We start from the raw sequence: 19,708 nt of genomic DNA on the forward strand, positions 1-19,708 counted from the left end.
GTGGTTTCAGCCTTTTTCACAGAATCCCTAAAGTATGCAAGCAGGCCATTCCGCCCACACTGACCCTCCAAAGAGGATCCCACCCAGACTGACCCCTCTACCCTATCCCTGTAACCCTGCATTTCTCATGGCTAACCCACCTTACTTACACATCCCTGGACACTATGGACAATTTAGCATGGTCAATCCACCTAACCTGTACATCTTTGAACCATGGGAGGAAATGGGATTATCCAGAGGAAACCTGGGCAGACACTGGGAGAATGCGCAAACATCACACAGACAGTCACCCAAAGCTGGAATCAAACCCAGGTCCCTGGTGCTGTGAGGCAGAGTGCTAACCACAGTTGCCATTGCGGGTATGTATTTTCTCTGCTTTTACTGCTATGTCCCAGGGCATCCATGATCCAGAATTAAAGTTCAGCTTTTTAAAATTTATCTGTTTGTACAAATGGAACTCTAATCCAGATCTTCTGACCCAGAGGTATCACCACCACTCCACCTCAAGACCATTAAAGTTGTAAAACTCATGCCAGTATTGCACCAATTGAGAGATGACAAATGTGAAGTAGTTTCAGTACACCTTTCCCAAGGGACTGCTCAGAAACAGATTTAATGTGCTGCTGTGAAGCCTGCAAGTTGATGGATCGGAACCAGCTTCGTAATGTGCTGGTTTGAACACACTATCCCAAACCCACTTACTTTTCTAAATTGTTCACAGGTGATTGATGGATTTCAAAGGGGAAACATTTCAACAAATTTCTCTTAATGCCAAAGATGGAACAGCTTAAATTCCAGTGATTGAAGCTGAATTCCTGAGAAATGGTTTAAGAGCAAAAATTCTGATAACAATGATAAATGATTGAATTCTTGAGTTAGACACCAGGTCACCAGAGGCCAAATTTTGCAGGCCACTCTGAATGCCTTTATATCTAAATTGTTTTAAAGTAGTCTGAACCCATGTGCACTTCCATCTGGAAGAACAAGGGCAGCAGACATACGGGAACACCACCACTTTCAAGTTCCCCTCCAAGCCAATCATCCTGACTTGGAAATATATCACCATTCCTTCACTGTCACTGGGTTAAAATCCTGGAATTCCCTCCCTAATGGCATTATGGGTCAACCCACAGCAGGAGGACTGCAGCGGTTCAAGAAGGCAACTCACCACCACCTTCTCAAGGGCAACTAGGGATGGGTAAGAAATGCTGGCCAGCCAGCAGCACCCACCTCCCATAAATGAATAAAAAAGACATCAGTTTTTCTGCCCATTCCTTCATAATGATAAAAGTTCCAAATTTGGAGCACATTTAAGAAAGGCTGGTTTTTAAATTGTGCTTGCTACCACTGCAACTGCCTCACTGATCAGGCAGTCGCAGTGCCTTTGTCATCACTGCCAAAAGATATCACTGGTAACTTTCTGCATCAAAGATTAGGGCCATCTGTAATATTGAGCAGTTCAAAGCTATCTTAACAGCTGCAGAAGCAATAAAGTGTTATTTTTTCAAATATTTGCCTGGTTGCAAATGTTTCTGTAGATTTTACGGAACCAAAAAGGCAGCAGACCACATGGCTGAGTGGCAGGTGGAGTTGCAAGCACAATGAGCTCACAATGAGCTGCAGTTTTGCAGTGTCAGCTCTGATTCAGTTCCTAACTGTCTCACTTCTGATTTCAAATCCCACTCCAGGGTTTAAGCACAGAAATTAAGGTTGATGTTTGAAAGCAGTAGTGAGAGAGTAGTATGTCAGAGGTGTCATCTTTCAGATGGGATGCTATAACTGAGGCCTCGTTTACTTTAGTTGGATGGTAGAGATCCAAAATCCTCCTTTATTTTGAAGAGCAGGGAAGTCTAGTCAAAATTAATCTCTTGATTAACATCACCATAAACAGATTATCTGGTGTGATCTCATTGTTGTTTTGCGGGGAGTTTACTGTGTCTGTATTGGCTACTGAATTCTCCACGTCAAAGGTGACAACACTGCAAAATGTACTTTGTTGGTTATAAAGTGCTCAAGAGACAGCAGATCATCATAAAAAGTACTATAAAAATGCAAGTCTTTGTTTCTTATTGAGTTGGAAATATTGGTAATAGCAACTACTTATATGTACAGGAAAGAAGATAATTTAAGCAGGTAATTTTACATCCAGCAGTATTGACTGAAATGGAATATTCAAAACAATGAATGTTTACAAATCAAATCACGTATTACATAAGGAAGCATATGATATTGTGTACTGTGGTTTGTTTTTAAAAATCTACTTCAATCCAAACTGCGCTTCATTAATTAACATAGAATTCCAAATTATTACTGCAGTTTATCAGATTTTGCATTGTTTTGAATATTAACTAATCTGACACTTTGCTGTCTACAGCCAAATATTTGCATTGCTTTATCGCTGTTCCCACCAGCTGACTGTCGAAAGTATGCAATCCAATTCATGTGTGGATCAAAATGGATTGTTGTAAGTCAGACGAACGTTTGAGTAGTCATTTTATGTTAAGGCAGGCAAATCAAATCTTATCCATGTATGTCATGATCATTTTTAACCTGCTTATGCTTAATTGTAACTTTATTAACTAAAAGTTAGAACTGTTACATCCAACTGAAACTTGAGCAGGTCAGAAACCAGCAATTGAAGTGTGAAATTGTGGATTTATCTTTCGTCCTGACTACTGAAAGCAGTTACAGATGTCCTCATTCAAAGTTGTGGTTACATTCCTGAGATTGACAACTTTAAGTTAAATGACTTGACGTCAGCATTAATTCATGTTAAAGTGGAGGTTAGGTTCTGTAGGACCTTCCTTAGCAGGAAAAAAATGAAAAATGTTTTACCTGAACCCTTTGAGTCGAAATATATACTTTAAATGGCAAAATTCCTTATATTCATAAATGAAATAATTGTTAAAATAAATACACCTTTCCTTTTTATCTTTTTAACTTTAACATTCTACTCTTAGAGCCTCCTTTAGTGGTCTCTCTGAGCGTGAAATCCAGGGTGATGCTGCCTGTGGTAATCTGCAGATCCCGCTGAGGTCATTATTTGTTCCTGGTAGTATTGTGGCTGCTGCCTAGTAGCAGCATCATAGGATTTGCAGCACCTTTTTTTTCTCAACCCTCTGCCACCCCTTGAGGTTTGCTTGAGCCATTACTAAGTGGGCTTGCTCCTCGTGTCTAGTTTTGGGGCCTTGGCCTTCCTTCCTGTCCTGCTGGTCTTGGCTAGACCCACTAGCCAATCCTGTCCTCCTCTTCTGAATTGGTAACAGGATCTGTAGGGCTCCTGCAATAAGTTGTGTTTCACAACCAGCAGGCCAACACAAGAGAGCTGCTGTGTTTCTGTCTGGGTTTAGGGGGTGGAGAGTGATGGCTACCTGGTCAAATGGAGTTTGGTAGCTTCCCTGCATAGATCCACAGTCTGTGTTCTAGCGTGTGTCGTGAAAACCCCATGGTCAGTGGGAAACTCCCTGCATTTACCCTCTATTATCCTGTTGGAATTTCCTCGTTTTTTATGAGGACCCCCTTATTTTTCTAAACTCCAGTAAATAATAAACTCAGTCTCTCTTCATACATCAGTCCTGCCAAGCCAGAAATCAGTCCAGTAAACCTTTGTTGTACTCCCTCCACAGTCGGAGCATCCTTGCTCAGACAGAGATCAAAACTGCCCACAATACACCAGGTGTTGTTTCACCAAGATCCTGTACAATTGCAGGAAGGCCAGTATACCATTTAACTTCTTCACTGCCTGTTGCACCTTCCCCTACCCCAACCTATTACCATTCAGATAATCTGCCTCCCTGTTTTTGCTGCCAAAGTGGATAACCTCACATTTATCTAAGTTATACTTCATCTGCCATGCATTTGTCCACTCATCTGAACCTTTCCATATCAGATTGAAACATTTTTTGCATATTTCTCACAGTTCACCCTCCTACCCAGCTTACAGTCGTCTGCAAGCTTGGCGATGTTACGTTTAGTTCCCTAACATAAATCATTAATGTATATTTTGAATAGGTGAGGTACAAGCACTGATCCCCATGGTACATTCAGAAATTAACTCGTTTATTCCTGCTTTGATTCCTGTCTGCCGGCTAAATGTCTATGTCCGTGTGCTACCCCTAATGCACTTTAGTCTTACATGCTAATCTCTTACTTGGGACTTTATCGAATGCCTTCTGAAAGTCCAAGTGAACCACATCCACTGGTTCCCCTGATCAACTCTATTAGTTACAGCCTTGAAAAATTCCAATGGATTTGTCAAGCATGACTTCCCTTTTGTAAATCCAAGCTAACTCTGTCCAATCCTGTCACTGTTTTAGAAGTGTTTTGCTGTTAAATCTTCTATAATGGACTCTAGTAATTTCTCTATTACCGATGTCACGCTAATCAGTCTATAATACCCTGTTTTTTTTTGTGTGCCCTTCTTTAAATAGTGAGGTTACAGTGGCTACCTGCCAATCTATAGGAACTGTTGCAAAGTCTAAAGAATCTTGAAGGATGACAACACATGCACGTACTAATTCTTCTTTAAGTCTAAGGGTTACAGCACAAATATATCAGCCTCACCATTAAGTCTTGTTACCTAGGTCTCAATTTCTGAAATTCTTTCATAGAGCTCCAGGTCTAAGTCACGTAAAGTTGCCCATCTAACTAAGCTTTGATAACACCCATCAAATATTTTTGTTTGGCTTAGAATGAAATTTTTTGATCTATCAAGTACCTCGGAATACTTCTGTATAAGGTGCATTTTATAAGCGGTACTTGCACTCACATCTGAGAATGTTGATGGAAGTTGAGGAAGGAATGTTGCCTAATAATTTTCCAAGTTTCTATACAAATGAAAATTGTAATATAGTACCAGAAAATAGCAAACTGCCATTTTCCCTCTTCAAAAAAATGATGTTGTGCTAAACAATGATATTATAAAATGATTAATTTTTAGTTGGTAAACTAGAAACTTTTATGTGATGAAATTACTAAAGAGGTAGAAAGGTGTGAACTAATCAGGACCAGTCAACAAGTACTTGTTCAACTTTTCATTTTCTCCACTATTAAAAAAATAAAGAAAATTCAGTGAATGTGATTTATGTTGAATTTCTACAAGCATCTGATAAATTTGCTACAATTGCCTTTAATATGGTGTATCTTACAAATTACAGACCATGTGTAACTATTATATACTTAAGTGGTTGGGAGACTAAAGCAAAAGGTGTCAAGACTTTACTCCTATCAGAAAGGTCTAAGGTTGGAGTTTTCCATAAGATTTCACATTAGAATGCTATTAATGATCCCGATTTGATCATTGAAGGAGCGGTATCAAAATTTGCTATTGATATCAAATTGTGTATTATGTTTCAGTGCTGATAAGTTTTGCACATATATACATATTTTTAATCAACCTGCTCAGATATTTTGTGACACATCTTTGGAGCAGGTGGAACATGAATCTGGATATCCTGGCTCAGAGGTAGGGACACTACCACCAGTACCACAATAGCTATCCAACAACATACATACTCAACCAATTTAAATGTGTTCTGCAAGTACCTTCTTAACATTGACATAAGCACAATAATCTCAGTTTAAAAAAATGTTGAAGGTACAATTTTAATTTGTTGTTTTCTTTCAGATTTATACTGTGCGGGATACATCAATCCAACTGTAACTACGTTTTCGGTGAGCGAATTTTGCAATTAACTATTTTTAACATTTAACTAATTGGATATGCTGTGAATTTGACAGTTGAATGAAGCTATAATGTAGTTTGAGTTGTAATTTTCACACTGTTTTGTGAAAATGGTTCAAGAATCAAAAACAGAGAGTTTCAAAGTGTACATGCAAAACCAGAGAATAATTCATTGAGAATCACCTCCTCAGTTCTGTTTCTCGACTGTTTCTGTTTCAGCATTTCAATTAACTTTACTTTAGTGGGCATATAGGGCTGTCAGTCATGTGCCTGAGGAATGAATTTGATATGATGGAGAGCCGGTTTATAATACATACTATATTTAATAGGTAGGTACCCTTAAGAATGCCTTCAATTATTCAAAAAGCTATGAACAACATTTAGGTTTGGGCTGATAAGTGGTAGGTAAGATTGTGCTCTGAAGGTACCAAGCCAGGACAGTCTCCAAAAAGACAATATCTAGTCATCTCTCCATGACGTTTAGTGAAGACCTGTTCAAAAGGGACGGGTTTCACCTGAACTGGAAAGGAGCCAATATCCTGGTGGGGAGATTTGCTAATTCTATTTCAGGAGCTTGTAAACTATTAGAGAGGAGAGGTGGGGGATTCCTAAGTAGCAGTGAAAATAGTAAAACAGATGAGGATGGTTCTGGATCAGTAAAGAGCAAGTTAATTAGAAACGACAGACAAAAGTAACTCGAAGAATTAAACTGCATTTATTTCAATGCGGGGGCCTTAAAAGTAAGGCTGACGAACTCAGGGCATGTATCGGAACATGGGACTGGAACATTATAGCTATTACAGAAACTTGGCTGAGGGAAGGACAGGACTGGCAGCTCGATGTTCCACGTTTTAGATGCTATAGGAAGAGTAGAAAGGGAGGCAAGAGAGGAAGGTAGTCACATTTTTGATTAAGGAAAACATTACAATTGTATTAGAGAGGATATTTCTGAGGGATCGTCCAGTGAAAATATATGGGTTTAAAATAGAAATAAGAAAGGAATGATCACCTTGATGGGATTGTACTATAGGACCCTCATGGTCAGAGGGAAATTGAGGAGCAGATATGTAGGGAGATCTCATACGTATGTATGAATAATAGGGCTGGAATAGTAGGGGATTTTAATTTACTAAACATTGACTAGGACTGCTATAGTGTTAAAGGTTTGGATGGTGAGGGATTTGTTAAATGTGTTCACGAAAGTTTTCTTTATCGATATGTAAATGTACCTACTAGAGAAGGAGTAAAATTTGACATCCTCTTGAGAATTAAGGCAGGGCAAGTAAATTGTTAGTCGGAAACACTTTGGGACTAGTGATCATAATTCTATTCATTTTAAAATAGTTATGGAAAAGGATGAACTTTCCATAAAAGTTAAAGTGCTTAATTAGAGTAAGGCAGATTTCAATGGTATGAGTCAAGAACTTTCAAAAGTTGATTGGAGTAGACTGTTCACAGGTAAAGGAACAACTGACAAGTGGGTGGCTTTCAAAAGTGTAATAACCAGAGTTCAGAGGCATTATGTTCCTGCTTGAATGAAGAGTAAGGCTGGTAAGATTAGGGAACAATGGATGAATAAAAATATTGAGGTTCTAGTCAAAATAATAAAGAATCATATTAGATTTAGACAACTGGAATCAAATGAATCTGCTGAGAAGTATAAAGAATGTAGGGGCATTCTTAAGAGGGAAATCGGAATGCAAAGAGGGGATATGAGAGACCCTTGGAAGGTAAGGTTAAGGATAATTCAAGTATGTTAAGAGCAACTAGAGTGAAAGTAGGGCCCCTTAAAAATCAGTCGTCTTTGTGTTGAACCTCAGGAGAGGTTTTTGTGACAGTTTTTACTGTGGAGAAAGAAATGGAGGCTAGAGAACTCGACCAAATAAATATTGATGTTATGAAAACATTTCACGTTACAAAAGGGAAGTGCTGAAGTCGTAGAAAACATAAATGTGTATAAATCTCTGGGACTTGATCAAGTGTACCCCAGGACGTTGTGGGAATTTAGGGAGGAAATAGCGGGGTCCCTCACCCCTAGCCCTTAGAGGTGCCATCAGCCTGGAAGGTGGCTAATGTTGTGCCTTTATTTAAGAAAGGCTGTAAGGAGAAGCCTGGGAGCTGTAGACCTGTGACCTGTAAGTCCCACGTCAGTAGTGGATAAGTTGTTGGATGTGATCCTGAAAGATAGAATTTGCACGGTTTTGGAGAGACAAGGAATGATTAGGGATAGACAGCATGGTTTTGTACCAGGGAAATCGTAGCCCCACAAACTTGATTGAGTTTTTTTGAGGAAGTAACCGAAAAGGTTGATGACAGCAGAGCGGTAGACATTGTTTACTTCGACTTTAGTAAAGCCTTTGATAAGTTTCTGCTTGGTAGACTAATTAGTAAAGTTAGATCACATGGGATTCAGGGTGAGCTTGCCAATCGGCTACAAAACTGGCTTTGCAGTCGGAGACAGAGGATGGTGGTGGAGGGTTTGTTTTTCAGACTAGTGACCTGTGACCAGCGGTGTTTCATAGGGATCGGTACTGGGTCCACTTTTTGTTTGTCATTTATGTAAATGATTTGTTATTATAAGAGGCATGGTTAGTAAGTTTGCAGATGACACCAAAATTGGTGGTTTGGTGGACAGTGAAGCAGGTTTTCTTAGATAACAAAAAGATCTTGATCAGTTGGGTCAATGGGCTGAGGAGTGGCAGATGGAGTTTATTTTGGATAAATGCCAAGCTATTGCATTTTGGTAAAACAAACGGGCAGGACTTATCCAATTAATGGTAGAGCCCTAGATAGTGTTGTAGAACAGAGAGACCTATGGGCTCAGGTACATAATTCTTTGAAAGTTGCGTCACAGGTAGACAGGGTGGTTAAAGAAGTCATTTAGCATGCTTGCCTTCACTGATGAGACCTTTGAGTATAGGAGTTGGGATGTCATGTTGAGGTTGAACAAGACATTGGTGAGTGAAGTTCTGGTCACCCTGTTATAGGAAGGATATTATTAAACTGGGGAGAGTTCTGAAAAGATTTACCAGGATCTTGCACGGAATGGAGGGTTTGAGTTATAAAAATAGGCTGGGACATTTTTCACTGGAGCATAGAGGTTGAGGGGTGACCTCAATAGAGGTTTGAGAGTCATAGCTAAGGTGAATAGCAAAGGTTGTTTCCCTAACATGGGGGAGTTCAAAATGGGGCTGCGTAGTGGCTCAGTGGTTAGCACTGCCACCTCACAGCACCAGGAGCCTGCGTTCGATTCTGCCCTCGGGCAACTGTCTGTGGAGTTTGCATGTTCTGCACGTGTCTGCGTGGGTTTCCTCCGGGTGTTCCGGTTTCCTCTCTCAGTCCAAAGATGTGCCGGCTAGGTGGATTGGCCATGATAAATTGCCCATAGTGTTCAGGGATGTGTAGATTAGGTGGGTTATAAGGGGATGGGTTGGGGTGGGATGCTCTGAGGGTCAGTGTGAACTTGTTGGGCTGAAGGGCCTGTTTCCATACTGTTGGAATTCTATGATCTATGAATTCTATATTTTAATGGTGAGAGGAGAAAGATTTTAAAAGGATATGAGGAGCAACTTTTTTATACAGAGTGGTTTGTGTGTGGAATGAACTGCCAGAGGAAGTGATTGGTGTGGGTTCAATTACAGCATTTAAAAGACATTTGGATAAATATATGAATAGGAAAGGTTTGGATGGATATGGGTCAAATTCAGGCAGGTGGAACTAGTGTAATTTGAGAACACGGTTGGTGTGGACTAGTTGGACCAAAGTGTCCATTTCCATGCTTTATGATTCTACCATCATTGAAACCTCCTCACCCTGGGGATTGTCATTGATGAGAAATCCTGCTGCACTGGCTATGTAAATATTGTGGCTACATGAGCAGATCAGAAGCTGGGATTCTGCAGCAAATACCTCATCTCCAGACTCTGAAAAGTCAGCTCACCAATTGGAAAGCACATTTTAGCAGTTTGGAGTACTTCAGGCATGAATGAGGACAGCTGTTTAAACACAAATCTTTTGAAGCTCAGTACCATCCAAACCACAGTGGTCTGTGTATTTGTCACCCCATCCATCATCTTAAGCATTCCTTCTCGCTACCATTGGTGGCAGCAGTGTATACCATATACTAGATGACAACAGCAATTCACCAAGTCTTCCCTTAACAGGGTTTTACAAATTTTCAACCATCTTGATGAAAGAAGGCCATGGGCACATTGGAACAGCAACACATGTAAGTTCCCCTCCCAAGCCACACACCATCTTTATTGGAACTATATTATTGCTCTTTCTTTGTCACTCAGTCACGTTCCTGGAACTCAGTTCCTTATACCTTTTGTGAGTTGTACCTAAAAGAACATTGTGGACTGCAGTCGTTGAAGAAGTGGCTCACCACCTTCTCTGGAACAATTGAGAGTGGGCTTAGACATTGTTTTGTTACTTTCCCACAGATTCTGCTGAACACGAGCATTTCCAAAATTTCAGATGTTCAGCACTGCAGTATCTTTCATTTGTGTTTTTTTTTCTGATTTACCTCTAAGACGCAGTTATGTTGACAAGGTCAGGCTGACGGTCACAACTATTTGCTGTGCAAGGATGACGAAAAGTCTTCTTTGCCCCCTACATTTCATCTGCTCATGAGGTGGAGTTGGTAGAGGAGGTAGGACTCTCACCCAATAATGATGGAAAAATAGGGATACATAACCTAATCAGATAGTGAGAGATTTGAGAGTGAAATTTGCAGAATTGTTGTTGCTGTTATCCTTTTCAAGTGGTAGAGCTTGTTCGAGATTGTCATTTTAGTAGTTTGTTGCATTGCATCTTGCAGATTGCATATACTGCAATGCTTCAGTGGTCAAAAGGGTGGATATTAAGTCCACTAACACGTGTTCGTCAAAGAAATTGCTGTTTCACAGATAGTGTCATTACAGCTGTGCTGACCTAATTGATCAATACTAATTCATCTCTCTGTTGATTTGAAACTTTTAGAAGACAGAGGGGCTTTGAAAGATGTTTAGAAGAATAAGGTGGCGTCGGTTTGAAGCATAAAACTCTTCAGGAGTATGACAAGTTAGATGCTAAGATGTTTTCTTTGGAAGAAGGTGATCTCTTGAGTGTGCAGTCTCCAAATAAGGACTTAGCAATTTAGGGCTGAGATAAAGAAGAATTTTGTCACACTATTGCGAATTTTTGGATTTCTTTACACCATAGAGTTGTCTTTGAATTAATTTAAAACATGCGTTGTTTTTTTTTTGAGCGCTGGGGAAAATGGAGATAGCGTGGCAAGTAGAAGATCAGCTAGGTTATTGAATAGTTGAACGCATGTTATTCTACTCTGCTTTTCCTACTATGTTTAATGTTTTCCATTTTGCTTTGAATGAGTGCCTCAATGAAAAGAAATTGATTTTTAAATAAATCTTTGAGTTGAAATTGGAAGGCTTATATAGTTGGCTCCAGCTTTAGTACTTCAGAGGTGATACTCCGCATGCGGTCTCTTGCAGCCTTGCTATAGTTATGTCATATCTGGTCAGTGGTGACACCTCATTTTGTTTGACGAATTTGGGAGGATGGTGACATTGAAGGAGAGATGACTGGGCTTTTTTGTTCATTTGTAATGGTAATTATCTACCACTTCCAACCGTGGATCTCTGCGTAGGTTCGTATAGCTGCTTTAATATTGAACAATATAACTGAACGCAGTGTTGATCTGTTCATGGGTTTCTGTCTTTACCTTATTGAAGGAAAGTCATTAAGACAGTTGGAGATGGCCGTGCAGGAGAGGCTTTTTTTGACAAACTTCTGTAGTGGTCGTCTGAGACTGGCCTCCAGTAATTGTTACTTCCTTTGAAACCGGTGTAACACCAGTCACTTTGCTTTACTTTTGATCACGCTGACTTCATTTTTCTAGGGCTGCTTGGTACCTTGCTGGTAAAGTGTCACTTTTGATTTTGAAGATGTTTGATCTTCCCTCTCTTTTTTGATGTTCTGCTCTTAGGTATGTGTCCAGATCAAATTGAGGTTCAATGTTCTTAGCAGAGTGATCTTTTGAAACCAAGTTGAATGTTGATGAACAGATTATTGATGTGAAGATCTAGCAACATTTGTGGAGAGAGGAACAGTTAATGTTTTATTTAACACATGCCTTGACTGCAGCCATAAACTCTGTAACTCTCTCCACAGATGCAGCCAGACTTGCTGAATATTTCAGAATTTCAGCATCCGCAATATTTTGCTTTTATGTTGATGCAAAGCTATTGCTGACTTTTGTTACTTTACTAATAAATGGAATGAGGCTGAACAAACAGTAATTAGATGATGTAGTCAGTACTCTAGATGGGACATACTCCGAAATCTTGTGTAATATTGGGTGTCATATCTGCTGAACCCACTGATCCCACTGATCTTCAAGAAGGTCTGTCCTAAATGTTTCAACTCTTGCCTTCATTGGACTTGTTTTAGGTTGCTCCATTATTTCTGCTTCCCTAGCTTAATTTTCCTTTCACTATACCATGACTTCATAATCATCACTACCCTTCAGAGTAATTAAGTTGTATGTAGAATATTTGAAATAGGTAAAATAATTTTATAAATTCAGTTCTATCTTTTTCTAAATCAGATATATATTAGGGTGCTGCTGTAAACTTAGTTGGGACTTTAGTTGTTGAACTGCCTCAGAACTATTGAAATAGCTGATTTGTTGCAGCTGTCTTTTTTTAAAAAGTGAAGCTGAGAAGCAATCAGAGCATCAGCTTGATCATTCTAAAGCTTTTTGTCATCTTAAACTCAGATTGTCCCTGAATTGTACCACAGTCCACGCTCATGGCCTGAGAACAAGATACCAACAGAACAAAATCTATTTTTTTTGGGGAATCCTTTGTACCCTCTCCCCATTCTAGCTTTGTATCCCAGACCCCATTGCAATCCAATCTCCATTCTCAGGCCCACTGCATCTATTCTCAAACAATCCCCCAGTTTTTCATTTGCAGAAAGTGAAGTAATGCAAATACTGAAAATTTTGTTTTAGGCAATGAAATAACTCCATGAAGGCCAATATCCCATCACCAAGTCACCCTTTATTTACACATGCATAGTACATGACACTGACCAACTAGCTCAGAGCCAGCTCCTGGAGTGAACAGAACCCCTGGCCCTTCTGTTTATATCTGTCACTCAGGACTCCATGATTGGACCAGGTTAACCTGGTCAGGGACCTCCTTCTGTGAGATCCACCTGGTTGACCTCATTCTAATCACTACAGGCTACAGGATGAAACTCTCTATCCCACATCAAATCTATTACTATACCCTGACCTTTTAAAAATGGGATGATTAAAATTTAGTGTAAAATGTGTGTGATGCTCATAGATACCTGTAACTTACACCAAGAAAGAAGGCAAATAGAAAAATCAACAGGCAGAAATTTTTAAAAATTGCAAAAAGAGAATTTCCAAGGCAAAATGCGAGGTAACAAAAAATGACAATAAAAGAGGAACTGGTGCAGTGGACTAATAGAATCAGAGGATTGACAAAACACGGGCAGTACCTAAAAGAGACACATTTAATATTTATCTTTAGCTGCCTTGTATGTTGTAACTGGAGAGTAATTAATTTGTTACTGTGTCCTACCTGCCTCTGATTTCCATGATTATGATACAAGTGTATTATGTGCGCATCACCAAAATTTGGCTTTTATTTCATTAATCAGATTAATGAGATCAGATTACCAGTCGTCCTCTCTGTGTGATGCTGATGTAGGGATGACTTGAACAATGGCGGCAATTGGTTTGTGAACCCAAGTCACTATTCCATGAACAGATGATGACAGAAAAAGTAAATTGAGGTAAGTGCATGAATAAAACTTGCTTCAGAACTAGTGGCAATTAACGTTTGATCTTCAAATGTGTAAATATTTTTGACTAGGATGCTAGGACTACATGGGAATAAAAAATGAAGCGACTAAAAATATTGTCAAAAAAATCAGAAGGATGAGCTTGTATTTAGTTTATTTTAAATTGTAACTTACATCTTGTCAGCCATTACACTTGTGCGAGTTGACTGTTTTGCTGTACTAATTTGTTTCTGCTTTTATTTTTCTGGTGTATATCAACCTTATTTAATTGTGAATTTTCAGATTTGATCTCCGGTGAGACAGAAGTGATACTGAAGAATAATACATAACATCGAACTGTAGAATTGACATGGTAAGTTGGCTACTAGTTTTATAATTTTTATAATGCAGTTGTTTATACCCTGTAAATTCTTCCTGCATTCCTCTTTGTCCTTTAGGGGCTTTATATTTCATGAATAGTTCCTTAAGTTTTAAAGATGATGCACATCTCTGCCACACTGCTAAATGACACCATCCTTTGTAGCCCTGCACTGTTACAAAGCTGTTTTAACATTTTGGGGTTTGCTTTGGCATTTTTTTTTAACAAGATTAAAATCAATACCTTTGATTTTTAAATAAGCCAACCATACTTTAAATACAGGTTGTTCCCTTATAACGTGATAGTTGCGTTCTTGCATGACCTCGTTCTTTGGAAAATCGTGTTATAGGGAAATTGCTACAGAAATCGCTATGCCTGTACAGTAGAAAGTTTGCATTATCCAAACAGTGTCCCCTATTCATCAGTCGTGTTACAGGCAATTCGCGTTAACGAAACACGTGTTATAGCAGAACTTACCTGTATTGCTCTGGCTTTGAGTATTGCAGAAACGAGACATTTTGTCAAAGCTTTTCATCTTGTACTCATCCAGACAGTTCACATGAATATCAATAAAGGAGAAAACTAACATTTATACAGTTTGAGAGGAAAGTGCAGATTGGCTGACAAGTGGACTCTGGTAGATATATTGCCCTGGAGAACCTAGTAGTTGCAACCTGTATGAGTGCAGCTCTAATGACGCTGAAGAAGCTTGACACCATCCAAGACAAAACAGCCCACTGATTGGCATAATATTCACAAACATCCACTCGCTGCAATGACTGTGTACTTGGTAGCAGCAACATGCACCATATACAAGATGCACGGCAAAAATTCACCAATTCACCTAGGCTCCTTATTCAGCACCTACCAAACCACGATCACTTCCATCTCGAAAGATAACAGCAACAGATACATGGGAACAGCAGAACTCGCGTTCCCTTCCAAGTCACTCACTATCCTAACTTGGGAATATATTGCTATCCCATCAGCACTGATGGGTCAAAATCCTGGCATTCCCTCCACCTTCTCAAAGGCAACAAAGGATAAATAATAAATGCTGGCCTATTTGGCAATGCCCACATCCCTTAAATTATTTTCAATAAGAAATTAATGATTGACTGTTAACTGCCAAGCCTGGTTTAGGTTACAGACTAGGCAAGCTGAAACTTCTTCATTGGTCAGGGCATTTTCTGAGTAATGAATCAGTGAATGAGTGTCATCCGTTTCATTGAGTTGAAATAGGTGCACTTGTTCATTTTGTCTGCAAAGAACATAGCCCTGTGTGTTGAATCAGTTTAGCTTCTAATGCACACGTACACTGCACCTTGAGTTCAATTGGAAATCCTTAAATTGGTTGCCCTTGTAATTCTTGATACACTTAAGATTACCTAGCAAATGTTGTCTGATTGTAGAATGACATCAAATATTGAACAATGTTGTGAACACAAGGTCGGTACCTTGCTGGTTGTGGCAGTCAAAGAGATATGCTGTTTGATATGATCCACTAGTCTTTGAGATGTATAAGCTACATACCTGACATCATTACTGCACTGAAACTCAGATACAGCATTGCTTATTTTGTGTGATAAGCAGAACATCTGCTTGATGGCAGTCCTGTTATTGGCAAATACAACTTGTGTTGCTATGTGCTCGGTGAGTTACCATTCCTGTCCATACGTAGAATATTGTTAATTATGAATGGTGAACAATACATGGCAGGAACCTAGCCCATATAGGAGAATGCTAACACTGTATTAAATACAGTAACTAAATCCGCTTTGACTGTAGGGAATCTCATCGATTAATATTTTGTTAGAATTGGGCATAAATTCTTAGTACTTTGCATTTTTATCAATAAAATAACGATCTTGGCAATTAAATGAAGCAATTAAATAGCTAACAAACTACTTGTATAGCATAATGTAACTTATGGCTATATAGTATAATTGCCACCTGGAATAATGTGGAGTTAGGGTTATCGGACAAAAGGATGCATAAGCATTAGAGAAGGTGTAGAGGAGGAGAAGAATTAATTTCAACTCTAACAATTCAGCTTGAGGAATGTTTTATTCTTTAAAAAATACCTCAAACTCTGCGGTCTACACAGTTGAGGAAATCTTCATGAACTGCAATAAAATGTTGATCTGTTTAAATAAAGTATGTTCATAATATTTTAATGAGAGGATGTTTGGTCAGATCACCAATATCTATACCGAAAAATAAATTTGAATTGCATTCATCATTTTACTGGTTAACTGGAATGACTTGCCAGAGAATTTATTGCAGAAACATAATTTAGGCATGTTCAAAGCTCTGATGGAATGGACTGAAAGAGTTAACATATTAGAAGGCAAGCTTTGAGTCAGCCATAAGTTTTTTTTTTATGCGTATAGCACTGTTGCTACACTGTTCCAATAGAGTTTCACTTTCAATTTCCTCTGGTACAAGAGCAGTTGGCGAAAAAAGAAAAAAAATCATATGGCGGCATTTACTTGTTGCAGTGTCATTGAAATTATAAGATACTTTGATATTTCTGAGTTGTGTTAATCATGGATAGCTGTTTTATGAATATTTTCATTCCAGAAGGTGTTCAATTATCTTTTCCTAGGAAGTAAACTTATGTTACTATTGTGACATAGATTCACTTTTGTATTGTATTCATATTCTGCAGATCCTCTTCTTTATGTAAAGACGTTAACTATCATTCTCATTTACTTGTAAAATTCTTAATAGTACATGTTCCTTTCTTGTTCAACCAAGAAATGTTAATTTAGTTTGCAGAATCAGGATATTATTAATGCAGGCCCAAATGTTATGCTTGTCTCTTGAGAAATAGCATTATCCATAGAGATTAATTACAAATTAGAAGATACATATTTAAGAGAAAATTATTTCTGAGTTGCACAGTCAAGAGATGGACACCCAGCAAGTGCTCATTCATTATTTATCGAGCCATCACACACTGCAAGATTGATTTACCTTAGTAAATTTAGATAATCAGTGCCATAAGCAAAACTCCTTCTTCCAACTACCTTAAATCTCCAAGATCGCCACCTTTGCTCCAGTTCATATTTTCCTATCATAAGCATCCACAACTCAGGGTCAGACTGTAAAGTTAGACTTCAGTTCCGTAAAGTTGAGGCAAATTCAATCACCCTCCATGAATTTCTACACCCCTCATTTCCCCACCCTTACCCAACCACCCTATCTCCTTCCTTCTGGGATCCAATTTTATTGTAATCTGCTTTCTAGCCTGTTCACCAGGTTTGTGTGTAGAAGATCTGATCTAATACCAACGCTAGTAAATTTGCAGATGACACCACAATTGGTGTTGCGGTGGCCAATGAAAGCTTTATCCCTCAACTTGGAAATGTCCAGCAGACAAGAAAGACAAGAAATTAAAAAATCTGCTGTTGATGCCTTCATATCAGCATCCCAGTAGCAATTCAAGGTCACTGCCTAGTGCAGTCAAGTTTAGCAACAGGAAAATCTCACTTGAATCTCATTTTGTATAATTACGGATGTTCCTATCATCTGGTGACTGAGTAAAAGTGAAAGGAAGGAAATTCCTTCTGATTTTTTGGTTATACCTCTAGTTGAAGGAGGTCAAACTAATTTGAGAAGATTTAGAGGATGCGATCTAGATAATCATATCATTTATGAAAGTGTCTAGTTCAACCCTTAGCATCATCCAAGAGCTCTTGTGTACTGATGACAACCAGTGCTATATCGACATCACCATTCTGGATTCTTCTATTGTTGCTAAATTACCAGATTGCATATCCAGCATCCAGTATTAGATGAGCAGACATTCCTCCAATTAAATATTGGTAAGACTAAAGCCATTGTCTACACCCCTGCTCCAAATATTCCCTAGCTACTGACTCTATCCCTCACCCTGGCATCCTAATCCCTGCCTGAGTTAAAACAGAATGTTTGTAAATCAGTATCATATTTGACCCCAGGGTGAACTTCCATCTATTTATTCATGTGATCACCAGGGCCATCTGTTTCAACTTTTGAAACATCACTTGCAGCCCTGCATCAGCTCATCTGCTGCTAAAAGCTTCATTTTGTAAATGAAAACAAAGTGCTGAAGAAACTCAGCAGGCTTGGCTGCATCAATGCAGAGATAAGTAGTTAACATTTCAAGACCCGTTGAGTTCTTTAGAATACCAAAAGCTTTGTTATGCCTTTGTTACCACCGTTCCAGTATATTGCTGGCAACCACATTCCACCTTCTATAAACTTGAAGTCAAAATTCTGTTTCCAATATCCTTGATGCCATCATGCTGAACTAACACCCATGTGCCTACTGTCCTACTTTGGCACCATGTTAAGCAATGCCTTGATTTTAAAATATATTTTCCAAACCATGGATTTATTCTTTTCTATTTCTGCAATCTCCTTGCAACTCCAAACCCTTCCACATATTTATGCTCATCTATTTCTGGAACACTCAAGTTTAATTGCTCCACAGTTGATCACCGTGTCTTTATCTGCCTCTACCCAAAGCTCTAAAATTCCCTCCCTAAACTTCTGAATGTTTCTGACTCATTCCTCCTCTGCACCTATCTCTTTAATCAAGCTTTTGGCCATTGCCCACAATCATGTCTTTGTGGGTCAGTAACAGTTTTGTTTTACAGCACTCCTGTGAAGTTCCTTGGGGAGCCTTACTATGTTAAAGGTGATATATAAATGTAAGTTGTTTCATAGGTCTTGGAAAAATTTTTGTAAACTGGCTGTTTTGTGGCAATATATGATGGGAAACATTCTATCTATGCTGAATATATTTTCATTTTAAATAAAGTCACATAGTAAGTGAGATTAGCTAGATGCAAGCTCCAGTGGCCTTTTTTAACATCAGCGTTCAATAATTTCACAAAGCGCTTAAAGATTTGTTAAAGAAGAGTAAAGTATCATTTTTTTAGCTTAGATTAACATACAATGTTGTAACAAAGTGCCAGTTCTCCTCTTACTATTGCTGCTTTATAATCCAGATTTAGCTAGATGATTAACTCATCTCAGTCTTTATTTGAAAAAAAATTACTTTGTGCAGTTGAATTTGTTCTAAGCTCATTCACAGTGCTAGAGTATCTCAACTGCAACTCTAATAAGAGGCCAGACAGGACAGATTAAGTAGTTCAGACAACTTTAGGCATGATTCATTTGTATTCACCTTGTGTAAAAACAAATTTTCTTTCCTAAAACAAAGAAAATTTAGATTTAATGCTATGCAGATTCAGGCCCTTTTGTTGGATACTAAGCATTTTAGTGAACCATTACTCACACATCCTTCAAGTTCTAAGAAGTTAAATAGGCTTTAAATATACAGAGATTGCCTAATGAGGCTGCCACTGTCTCATTCACTGGTCACTGACATTTTCCACACAGAGTGAGGTGCCATCTAAAAATTGAAGGCCCTATGGCATTTTGGCCTATTACTTGTGTCATTTAGAGTGTTTAGACTTGCCCTTTTGAGACAGCTAATGTTGTATTGATTTTGTTAAAAAAAAACTTTCCTGAAAAAAATGTGTAGAATAGAGAATGAATGAGTTTGTACTTGCTTTCACCAGAAGATGAGCTACTAGTTCTGCTTAGCAGGAAGAATATTTAGTAAAGGAAGGCAGTTTATGAAAAGGGGAGCATTCCAGTAGCACCTACCAACCAGAAAGAATTTGGATAAAGCTAATGATTGGCTAGAGATAGTAGGAACTGCAGATGTTGGAGAATCCGAGACAACAAGGTGCAGAGCTGGATGAACACAGCAGGCCAAGCAGCATCATAGGAGCAGAAAGGCTGACGTTTCGGGCCTAGACCCTTTT

The 19,708-nt window shown here is 38.7% G+C and overlaps 1 long non-coding RNA gene across 1 annotated transcript in view; it reads left to right on the forward strand.

The window, feature by feature from the left end:
- Positions 1–5,621: 5,621 nt before the first annotated feature.
- Positions 5,622–19,708, forward strand: part of LOC125488377 — a 16,792-nt gene continuing 2,705 nt past the window's right edge. The window contains exons 1-3 of the long non-coding RNA XR_007266293.1: positions 5,622–5,673; positions 13,382–13,516; positions 13,808–13,877. This is a non-coding gene — a long non-coding RNA (uncharacterized LOC125488377). The remainder of the gene's footprint in view (positions 5,674–13,381; positions 13,517–13,807; positions 13,878–19,708) is intronic.

The sequence above is a fragment of the Rhincodon typus genome, unplaced genomic scaffold, assembly GCF_021869965.1.
Source record: "Rhincodon typus isolate 14 unplaced genomic scaffold, sRhiTyp1.1 hic_rhity00000621, whole genome shotgun sequence".
NCBI classification, from domain to species: Eukaryota; Metazoa; Chordata; class Chondrichthyes; order Orectolobiformes; family Rhincodontidae; genus Rhincodon; species Rhincodon typus.